General features: G+C 41.9%; 1 long non-coding RNA gene across 1 annotated transcript; it reads left to right on the top strand.

The window, feature by feature from the left end:
* The first annotated feature begins 37 nt into the window (after positions 1–37).
* On the top strand, positions 38–1,156 carry LOC128625871 (uncharacterized). Its single transcript, XR_008389722.1, has 3 exons — positions 38–112; positions 244–362; positions 451–1,156. It is a non-coding gene; the product is annotated as an uncharacterized LOC128625871 (long non-coding RNA).
* The last annotated feature ends 8,280 nt before the right edge of the window (positions 1,157–9,436 follow it).

Here is a 9,436-nt window from a genome sequence, read left to right as displayed (position 1 = left end):
GAGGCCCCCTGCGCTGGCCGCCAATCAGGCAGTGTCTCGGACAGCCCAGAGGGCGGGGCTCGCCCACGTCCGGTGTTGACTTGGGTGATAGTCTGCTCATCAAAAATTTGCGGTGAGAAAAACCAGTGTAATAGAATAGGCCATCCTATATATTCTTACACCCCTGTCTTGAACTGCTATGATAGCTCAGAGTCGTGGGCGAGTCGCATAAGTTTTCTTAAATCTCGGTTTTCTCATCTCTAGGAAGAGGCTGAAATAAATCCTAAAGAAAAAAGTTCTGAGATCTCATCTGGTTGAGAATCTTGGTGCCTTAATCTGTGGGATATCTGAAGCTCATAAACGAAGATATGGCAGCGGCTCAAGTAAAGTATTTTTGGTTTTCGTTTTTCCTATAACACACCGTAGTTCGTAACAATCGTTAGAAAGACATTTTATTTGCTTGACCTGTAGGATCCTTGCGAACATCGAACGGGATTATGTATGCGAGACTATTCTTAAGGACCATACAAGTTTTCTTTATCATCAGCTGCACTACTAGCCCCCTATGGAAAAGCTCAGGGTCCTTGAAAATGAAAACGACGTCGAGTATGGTGTGGTCGAAGTGTCAGTAGTAAACTGGGAAGCAAATGGGAGATCTGGGAGTGGTCTGTTATGTCAATGTAATGGGCACCAACTTCCCTTTGTACCTGCTGAGTAGCCTTTAAAAATATCATTCTGTAATGAAAACCATAGGTAATATAACCCATCTACACAATTAAAAAAACAACAACAACATCCCAGTTGTAAAAGAAGAATTGCAAAATAGCAAAATAATATATATACACACACCGTATTTTTCAGACTATAAGATGCACTCTCCCAAATTTGGGAGAAAAGCGGGGTGCGTCTTATAGTCTGAATGTAGCTTTACATTTACATTGGTGGAATATTTATATTATTAAGTATTTTACTACATTTTTTGCTTCAAAAATTTTTTCCTATTTTCCTCTAAAACCTTATGGTCTTAAATGGTCCTTACAGTCCTAGGTGCATCTTACAGTCCAAAAAATAGTAATTCAAAATGTAAAAGTTGAAACATGTCTACAGTAGAAAATACAAAGTGTCATTTGCTTGTGTGCATAAACAATGACTATAAATATAAAAGCTACAATTACAATAGGTGTGTTCTGTTGGTTTCTCTTGCATCATAAGGCTTTCTGTTGGTGGCATGAGTTTTCCAAAGTAGTATACAACTTCTTGGTAAAGTTCTGACTATATCAAAGTATAATCTTCCATTGTTTTTCACACAGAAGAATTCTAAGAATTTTTAGTCCATATTGAAACTTCAAAAAGAATAGCTTGGCATAAGTAAAATGGAGTTAGAGTCCAAGCCTTAGGCACATAAGTAGATGTCTGGAAGAACATTGAAAACTCTGATGAAACCTGGAACAATATTTTTATTGTGTAGGTTTGTTGCACTGCAGATGTCTAGCACCCCAATTACATGCTGCTGTATCCCTCTCCCCTCAGTGATTGTGGCAATCCCAAATTCCCTTGACAGATGTCTGAAACACACTCTAGGAGCCAGTATGGTTGAGACGCTGTAGGCTAAGATGCTTTCTGGTTCTTGTTTTGTGTGTAGTTGGTTTGATTAGAATAGACAAAAGGATTGAGAGTCATACGCCTTTGTGAGAAGTTTGAAAAGACAAAAAGCAACAAAGGTGCAATAAACAGAGTTATGATGTCCAGGGTTCAAAAATAAGAGTGTGAGGGGGTCCAAGAAAGAGGCAAATAGGTAGAGAAAACTAGAGTTGCCTCCCACACCAAACTGAACCCTTCCTCCCTAAACTTGGGGGTAACAAAAAATGAGAGCAAATTGAAATCTAAGGGATAGCCTGCAAAGGAAACAAAAAATTAAAGTGTAGTAAATAAAGAAGGAATTCAGTAAAAGTTGGACCAGTGGACAGAGAAAATATATAAGAGCACCATAGTACAGAAAGACTACAAATCCTTTATTTGGGTGAGTCTGAGATTAAATTTGTAACTTTGTTAGAAAGAATCTGATTTCAGCTCTGCCTGATGTGTCTCAGTGGACTGAGTGCCAGCCTGTGAACCAAGGGGTCACCAGTTGATTCCTAGTCAGGGCATATGCCTGGGTTGTGGTCCAGGCCTCCAGATACGGGATGTGAGAGGCAACCAATCAGTGTATCTTTCACACATTGATGTTTCTCTCCTTTTCTTCCCTTCCTCTCTCTCTAAAAATAAAGAAATAAAATCTATTGAGAGGGAGAAAAACATCAATGTGTGGTTGCCTCTTGTGCTCCTCCCACTGGGAACCTGGCCCACAACCCAGGCACGTGCCCAGACTGGGAATCAACTGGTGACCCCTTGGTTCTCAGTCTGGCACTCAATCCCCTGAGGCACACCAGCCAGGGCAAATAAATAAAATCTTTAAAAAGAAAAAGAATTTAGTTTCAGAAGAGAAAAATTAGCAGTGGAAGAATAAGGAACCTAAAAGGTAGGATGAAATACTAATTGGAAAAAATTTATTCAGGAAGATTGGTAATGTATAGTATGATACTAATTATTGAAAACAATGTGTCTCTGTATATAATCACTACTTTTGGTATACATTTTTTTATCACATGAGGCATTTCTGGCATGTTCAGGTTACAGGCTGTGCACATAGCTGACTCAAAGCTCCTGCCTCTGTGAAGTGAGCATTCTAAAGGGGGAAGACAGACACTTGTGTAAATGTGTACCAGAGGGTGACCTTGTCTGGGAGGTAGTCAAGGAAGGCATCGCTTGTGAGCCAATACCTCAAGTAAATAAGGGAGTCTTACAGAGACGGGGCAGGGTGGGGGGGACGGGGAGGTGACAGTGAAGATTCCAGGCAGGAGCAAGAACCCTGGGGAGAGAGCTATCAGATCAGGCCTGGCCTGCGTGAAGACCAGAATGGGTGAGGGTTCAAGTTGTAGGATATGGGATTCAGGGCAATTTGGCCATTACAAGGAGTTGGTTTTTTAATCTGAGTAAGATGGGAAGCTAGTGGGAGTTTGGGGCAAAGGAGTGGCATGAGCTGACTCACCCAGTAAAGGAATCACTGTCCGATGTGGTGACTAGGTTGGGCACAAGCTGGAGACTAGGTTGGAGCTTATTGCAATAATCCAAGAGGAAAAAGATGGTGGCTTGGACTAGGGTGGAGGCCATAGAAGTGTTAAGAAGTGGCTAGCTCCTGGATATAATCTGAAGATAGAGCTAAAATAGGATTTGCTGTAGGATATGAGGGGAGAGGGTTTAAACATGCCATCAGGATTTTTGACCTGGCCGTCTGGGAAAATGGAGTTGCCATTTAACACGAGGGAGCAGATTAGCAACGAGCAAGTCAGGGAGAAAGGGCAGCAGCCCCGTGTGGAATATGTTAAGTTTGAGGTGCCTGTTGGATATCAAAGCGACAGTGTTGACAAGGTAAGTGGATATATAGGTGTCAGATTAAGGGGACTCATTTGGGCTAGAGATCTGAAGTTAGGAGTCCTTAGCATATCGATGGTATGCAAAGCTATGAGGTTTACATTATAGAAATGTTCTTGACAGTGTGTAAAATACTTGTTTTTGTAAGTTGCTGATTTTAAATGCAGTGGGAGGACTTGGTATTTTCAAATCTGCTGTCGATCATTTTGTAAAAAAAAAAAAAAAAGACTATACTGTGTTTTGAGTAAATCTCTCAGTCCTGTGTAGAATTTCTTGATGTCCAGTGCAAGTTATACGAGGTAAACAAAGTTATAACTAAAGCATTATATTCATTTCCTCTCACTGCTGCAGCAAATAACCACAAATTTTGTGGCTTAAAACAACAGAAATTGATTCTTTCACAGTCTGGAGTCCAGAAGTCTGCAGTTAGTATCTGGGCCAAAAGCAAGGTATGGCAGGGCCACACCTCCCTCCGGAGGCTCTAGGGGACGGTTCTTCCTCTTCCACCTTCTGGGGGCTGTGGCCATTCCTTATACGTGGCCTCCTGTCTCCAGTCTCTGTCCTCCTGGTCAGGTGACCTCCTCTTTTGTGTGTGGCGTCCTCTCTACCCTTCTCCTTTGAAGACACCTGTGATTGTATTTGGGGCCCACCCAGATAATCCAGGATAATCTCCTTATCGCAAATCCTTAATTTAATCACACCTGCAAAGACCCTTTTCCCAATAAGGTGATATTTTCAGGTTTCAGGGTTTAGGACCTAATCTCTTTGTGGGCCAATGTTCAGCCCACCTACAATCACCTGAGCAGTTTTTAAACTGGGATTTCAATATAAATGATTACACGTGCTTCATAAGCAAACATAGTTCTCTCTTTCTCTGGTAATATTTCAAATGTTCCATAAAAAGTCATTGCATAAGTAAGAATACTATTTCCAGATGTACCACATCATTTTATGATACTAGGTTAAATATGCTTTGGCATTAAAGAACTACTGATACAATAAAGTATGGTTGCACAGTTGCCTCCTCTTAAGGACACTCAGGATCAAGGCCATTGTTTTCTTTCAGCTTTAGAATTTCTCTCCAGGGAGTATAGGTTACCTGTAGTCTCATAATTAATCTCAGAACTTTCCAATGTTTTGCCAATTTCTGTAAATAGGTAATGCAATTAAAAGTAATACTTTGATAAAGTTAATATTAGCTTATTTATTAAAAAAATACAAAACAGCCCTGGCTGGTGTAGCTCAGTGGATTGGGCGCCAGCATGCGACCCAAAGGGTTGCCGGTTTGTTTCCCACTCAGGGCACATGCCTGGGTTGTGGGTCTGGTCCCCAGTACCGGGTGCAGGAGAGGCAACCACACATTGATGTTTTCTCCCTCCTATTCTCTCTTCCTCCCCCTCTGTCTAAAAATAAAAACAAATAGAATCTAAAAAAAAGAGAGAGACAAAACTGTAACTGACCACAGACCTCCAGAGTTTTTATGTGAAGCATTCTGTACCGCATTATTGTCAATTAATTTTTATTTTATGAGCATTTACTGCACAGTACAAGCAATTACACATCAAAGCGATACTCTATTTAATGGAGGCCTGATACATGAATATACACATAAGAATTGCCTTAGGACTTGCTTTGTGTCGTTTTATTAAGCATGACTTTACCCGTGACCAGGGTGGCTCAGTTGGTTGGACATCATCCCAGAAAGCAACAGGTCTTGGGTTCAATTCGCAGTCAGGGTGTGTGCCTGGGTCGCAGGCCTGATCCCTGGTCGGGGTGTGTGTGAGAGGCAGGCAGTCAATATTTCTCTCCCTTTCTCCCTCCCTTCCCCTTCTTTAAAAATAAATTTAAAAAAATGTTTCAAAAAAGAATGAATTTAACATTTGCTTAGCACCTAAAAAGGTGTTTACAACACACACACACACACACACACACACGCAGGCATTTAAAACACACACACAGAGGCATACATAGGTATACTTTACTGCAGTTAATCAATATCGAATAAAACAAAATTTAAAAAAAATTAATCTTCATTGTATTTTTCCCGTTACCATTTAGTTCCCTTATATCTCTGTTCCCCCAGCAATCACCACACTGTTGTCCATAATACAACAAAAAGTAGCTGCAGAGGGTAACATGTGACCTTCAGAGTCTCCCATACAAAGCAGGGCATGTCAAAAGGGCACAGGAACCAAACAGCAAGAGCTGCCGATGTCCACGGCTGGCACAATATGAGCAACAAAATTAATGGAGTACAGAGTTATAACAAGTATAAAATAAATATGCATGAGCCCGCACTGATATAAACAAATAATTGAATGAATGAATAAATGAGGGAAGAGGTACAAATCTTGTAGAACTCCATGTTGTGTACGGAAAGGGGAAAATAGTAACTTTATAATAGAAAAACTTGACAGACATTACCTTAACCAAGTGATCAAGGTTAAGGACAAGCCCTTTATCAAGGGCCATTTTGGTAATATAAATTAGATCATAGGAATGACAAAGGGAGATCTTTACATCACTGTGATGTAAAGATCACGGTTTTGTTTTATTCCTTTTCTCCTTAACCCTGATTTGGACAAGTTGAAAGTCAGTCTCTCCAGAAGCGTCTTCTGGGAGTAGCTAAACATTTAGATGAGATTAATGAATGTTACACTAATACAGTGGTTCCCCTCCATACTCAGCACTATATTTGTTTGTGTGTGTGTGTGTGTGTGTGTGTGTGTGTGTGTGTGTGTGTGTCAGGGTGTGGGGAGTTAGTACATATTTAGTGCATAAAGACCAGGGATGCTATTAAAAATCTTAGCCCTGGCTGGTGTAGCTCAGTGGTTTGAGCACCAGCCTGAGAACCAAAGGATCGCAGTTCGATTCCCAGTCAGGGCACATGCCTGGGTTGCAGGCCAGTTCCCAGCAAGGGACGCATGAGAAGCAACCATATGTTGATATTTCTTGCCCTCTCTCCTTCCCTTCCCTTCTAAAGTTACATAAATAAAATCTAAATAAAATTATAAAAATCCAGCACCAAATGTCAATCATGCACCAAATCATGGCAAGGTCAAGAACCCTAAACTAATATATGCATCTGCATCTGACATACAGACGGACATTTGTTGGGTACCTGTAAGATCCCTCACACCAGGCTAGGTTTCCAGGTGACACAGACTGGACATGTTCCATCTCTTCTGGAGGGGGCATCATGTTGGGGAATTGGAGAACAGGTGAAACACAGTGCTGTATATGACATTTTATATATAAAGGCTGCTCGTATACACACAGTCAAAACGAATGGTTCAGATAAGTTATATGGGTTGTCTCGAAAGGTAAAGAATCATCTAAAATGGCTCTGTATAGGAGATAGTACTTTTTTTAAAAAATTGAGTTTATTGGGAGGGAGACAGGATTTTCAATGGGCCTTGGTGGACGCACAGACCTTAGATATAGTGAGTGGGAAAGAGGAAGCAGGAAGAACCATGTATTTTGCTTTAGAAGTACCAGGGGTATTCTAGGGATAAAACATAATTTGAATAGTCACGGAGACTCAGTATGCAATTCTTTCAGATGCTACTTACAGAGGTGGGTAGGACCTTCTTACAGTTGTTTTACACACACTGAAGAGGTTCCAAATGGGGGGTGGGGGTGCATCATCAGAGTTCTGGTAAAGACAATGGGTTGTAAAAACTCATAGGATGATTGACATTGATGTGTACCTCCTCCATCTCGAGTGTTGAGAACCCCTGCTTTCAAAGGTTGTCACTCATCTGAGAATGCTGTCACAGACATGCATAGGCTAATATTCTTTTCCTTTTGGTCATACCTTCTGCACTAGTAACTTGACTCTTTTTGTCTTTTGTGTCCACCCCCATTTTTTCAATATATGACAGTCAGTAGCTGTAGGTGGTGTGTTGTTAATGGAATATCAGACCACCCAGAGTGATAACAGCAACATCTTCAAGGCTCTTTGGTGACAGATACTCCAAAGTATCTCCATTGGTTGAAAAGAGGACTCCATTGGTTGAAAAGAAAGATAAAATCCTTGCCAGACTTGCTAAGGTGATTTAAAACATGTTAAAATGTGTCTGACCAGTAGATGGCGCGCTCCTCCCTTTCTGAGAATGTTGTGAATGAATAAGCTCTCCCTTTGCCCTCTCCACCCCTAAGCGCTGTTGTAGTGAAAACAAATCCATCCCCATCCGCTTTTCGTTCGCGATTTCAAGCCCTTCCCGTATATCTCCTATAAAATTATAATAATATGATAACCTGCCTCTGGTATCCTCCCGTCCTACACCATTCAACATGCTGCCGTCAGAATCACTTTCCAAAAACACAGATTGTCAGTGCCCTGCTGAAAATTGAAAACTGGTGTCTGGGGGAGCAAGGGCGTGGGCGTGGGGAGGATTCTCTGTGAAGGCAACCACAGGAGCGGAAAAGTGAAGGCACAGCAGAGGCCTCTCTGGCCAACAGATTTGTCTCAGGGGATGGGTGACTGGCTGTTGTGGGAAAGGTAGATTCAGAGCCTTGATCCTCCTGCCAAGGAATTTGAACTTGCTCAATAGGCCATGGAGAATCACTAAGAGGTTTTGAAGGCTGCAGGATTAAAGCTGTGCTGGAACAAGATTACTGTGACCAGGCATGCGGACGGACTGAGTGAAGAGTTCAGTGGAGAACTCAGCTTACAAGAGGGGTAAGAGGAGAGGCGTAGTCAGGCTGATTTCAGTTTGGAAAAATCAGAGTAGTTCCTCAACCATAGTATTCATCAGTACTATACAGAGTAACAGAATACATGTCAGGAAATGTCTGGGAAGTCAGGAATATCCCCCGAGTCTGACGTCCTGCATGCGCGCGGCCACGGGGCTAACCACTATGAGCCCTCGCTGCACCTGGGAAGAGTATTCGGTGCCGGAAACGAAGCTACTACACCTGTTTTCAAGTCAGCAGTAGAAGAAAACAAAAACAGCTTGAGCTTTTTTTCCCCTATCACAGGCTTTCAATGTGTTATTATTCAACACTAGAGTGTCAAATTTAGATTTTCCACCTCGAGGAATTTGGTTTAGCTTTAATTAGTTGCTATGAATACTTCTGAGCCAAGTCTGGGAAACATTTATCTAGAAAAGCGTTTTCACTAAAATGTAAGCTGGGTGTAGGGTGTCGTTTTTCTATCAAGCTTCGTATCGTGTTCACAGTTATAAATTCTCTCCAGCTGTCTGGATGATTTTTGCCTCGGCCCACCATAGTTATACCAGATAATTATTTATTAATCATCATTCAAAATACTACACAATTGAGGCCATCTGTATCACTATCCAAGCTCTATGAGTAGCTGCAGGACTTTAGAGTATGAATATTTTTCAGAGAAAAGATGTCACTTGCCGGTTATTCTGCATAGAGGCAACTAATGCATTTTTCATCCAACAACTTTTCAGAAAAACAAGCTTAAAAATACCAAATAACCCCCCCTACACACACACACACACACACACACACACACACACACACACACACACACACACTTTAGCAGTTACATGAGGCTTCCCGAGTAACCAAAGAATGTGCCTCTTGTGGTTAAAATGAGGGATCTGTTTAATATGAGAGAAATACCAACACTCCAGGCATTTCCACTGACATTTCACTGTGACTTTTTGAACTTAGGAGAGCTGACCCGAAAACCTGTTCTCGCTGCTCTGCGAAGCCCGCCGTCAGACTACGTAGCAGTGGGGCCTGGAGCGGTGGGAAGCTGCGCGCCCACCCTCTTTTCTCTGCTTGGTGTGTGTTCACGCTTCCCTTTCGCGCACACTGCTGCACTGACCAGTTTTGCAGGACTCCTTTTCTGAAGCCAGTTAGGAAAGCAGGCAAAGGTTTGTTTTCAAATCCCACAGCGCTGGACTTGCTTACTGAACCGAAGTGAAAATGCTCGTGATGGGTATTTGTAAAGACCTTTGCCAAAGGTCAAGGAGCACTTCTGTTTCTTGGAACCAGAAGTTTCCCA

Source organism: Artibeus jamaicensis, unplaced genomic scaffold, assembly GCF_021234435.1.
Source record: "Artibeus jamaicensis isolate MK-2021 breed Jamaican fruit bat unplaced genomic scaffold, CSHL_Jam_final contig_1998, whole genome shotgun sequence".
In the NCBI taxonomy this organism is placed as follows: Eukaryota; Metazoa; Chordata; class Mammalia; order Chiroptera; family Phyllostomidae; genus Artibeus; species Artibeus jamaicensis.
This window is presented reverse-complemented; position numbering and strand designations above follow the sequence as displayed.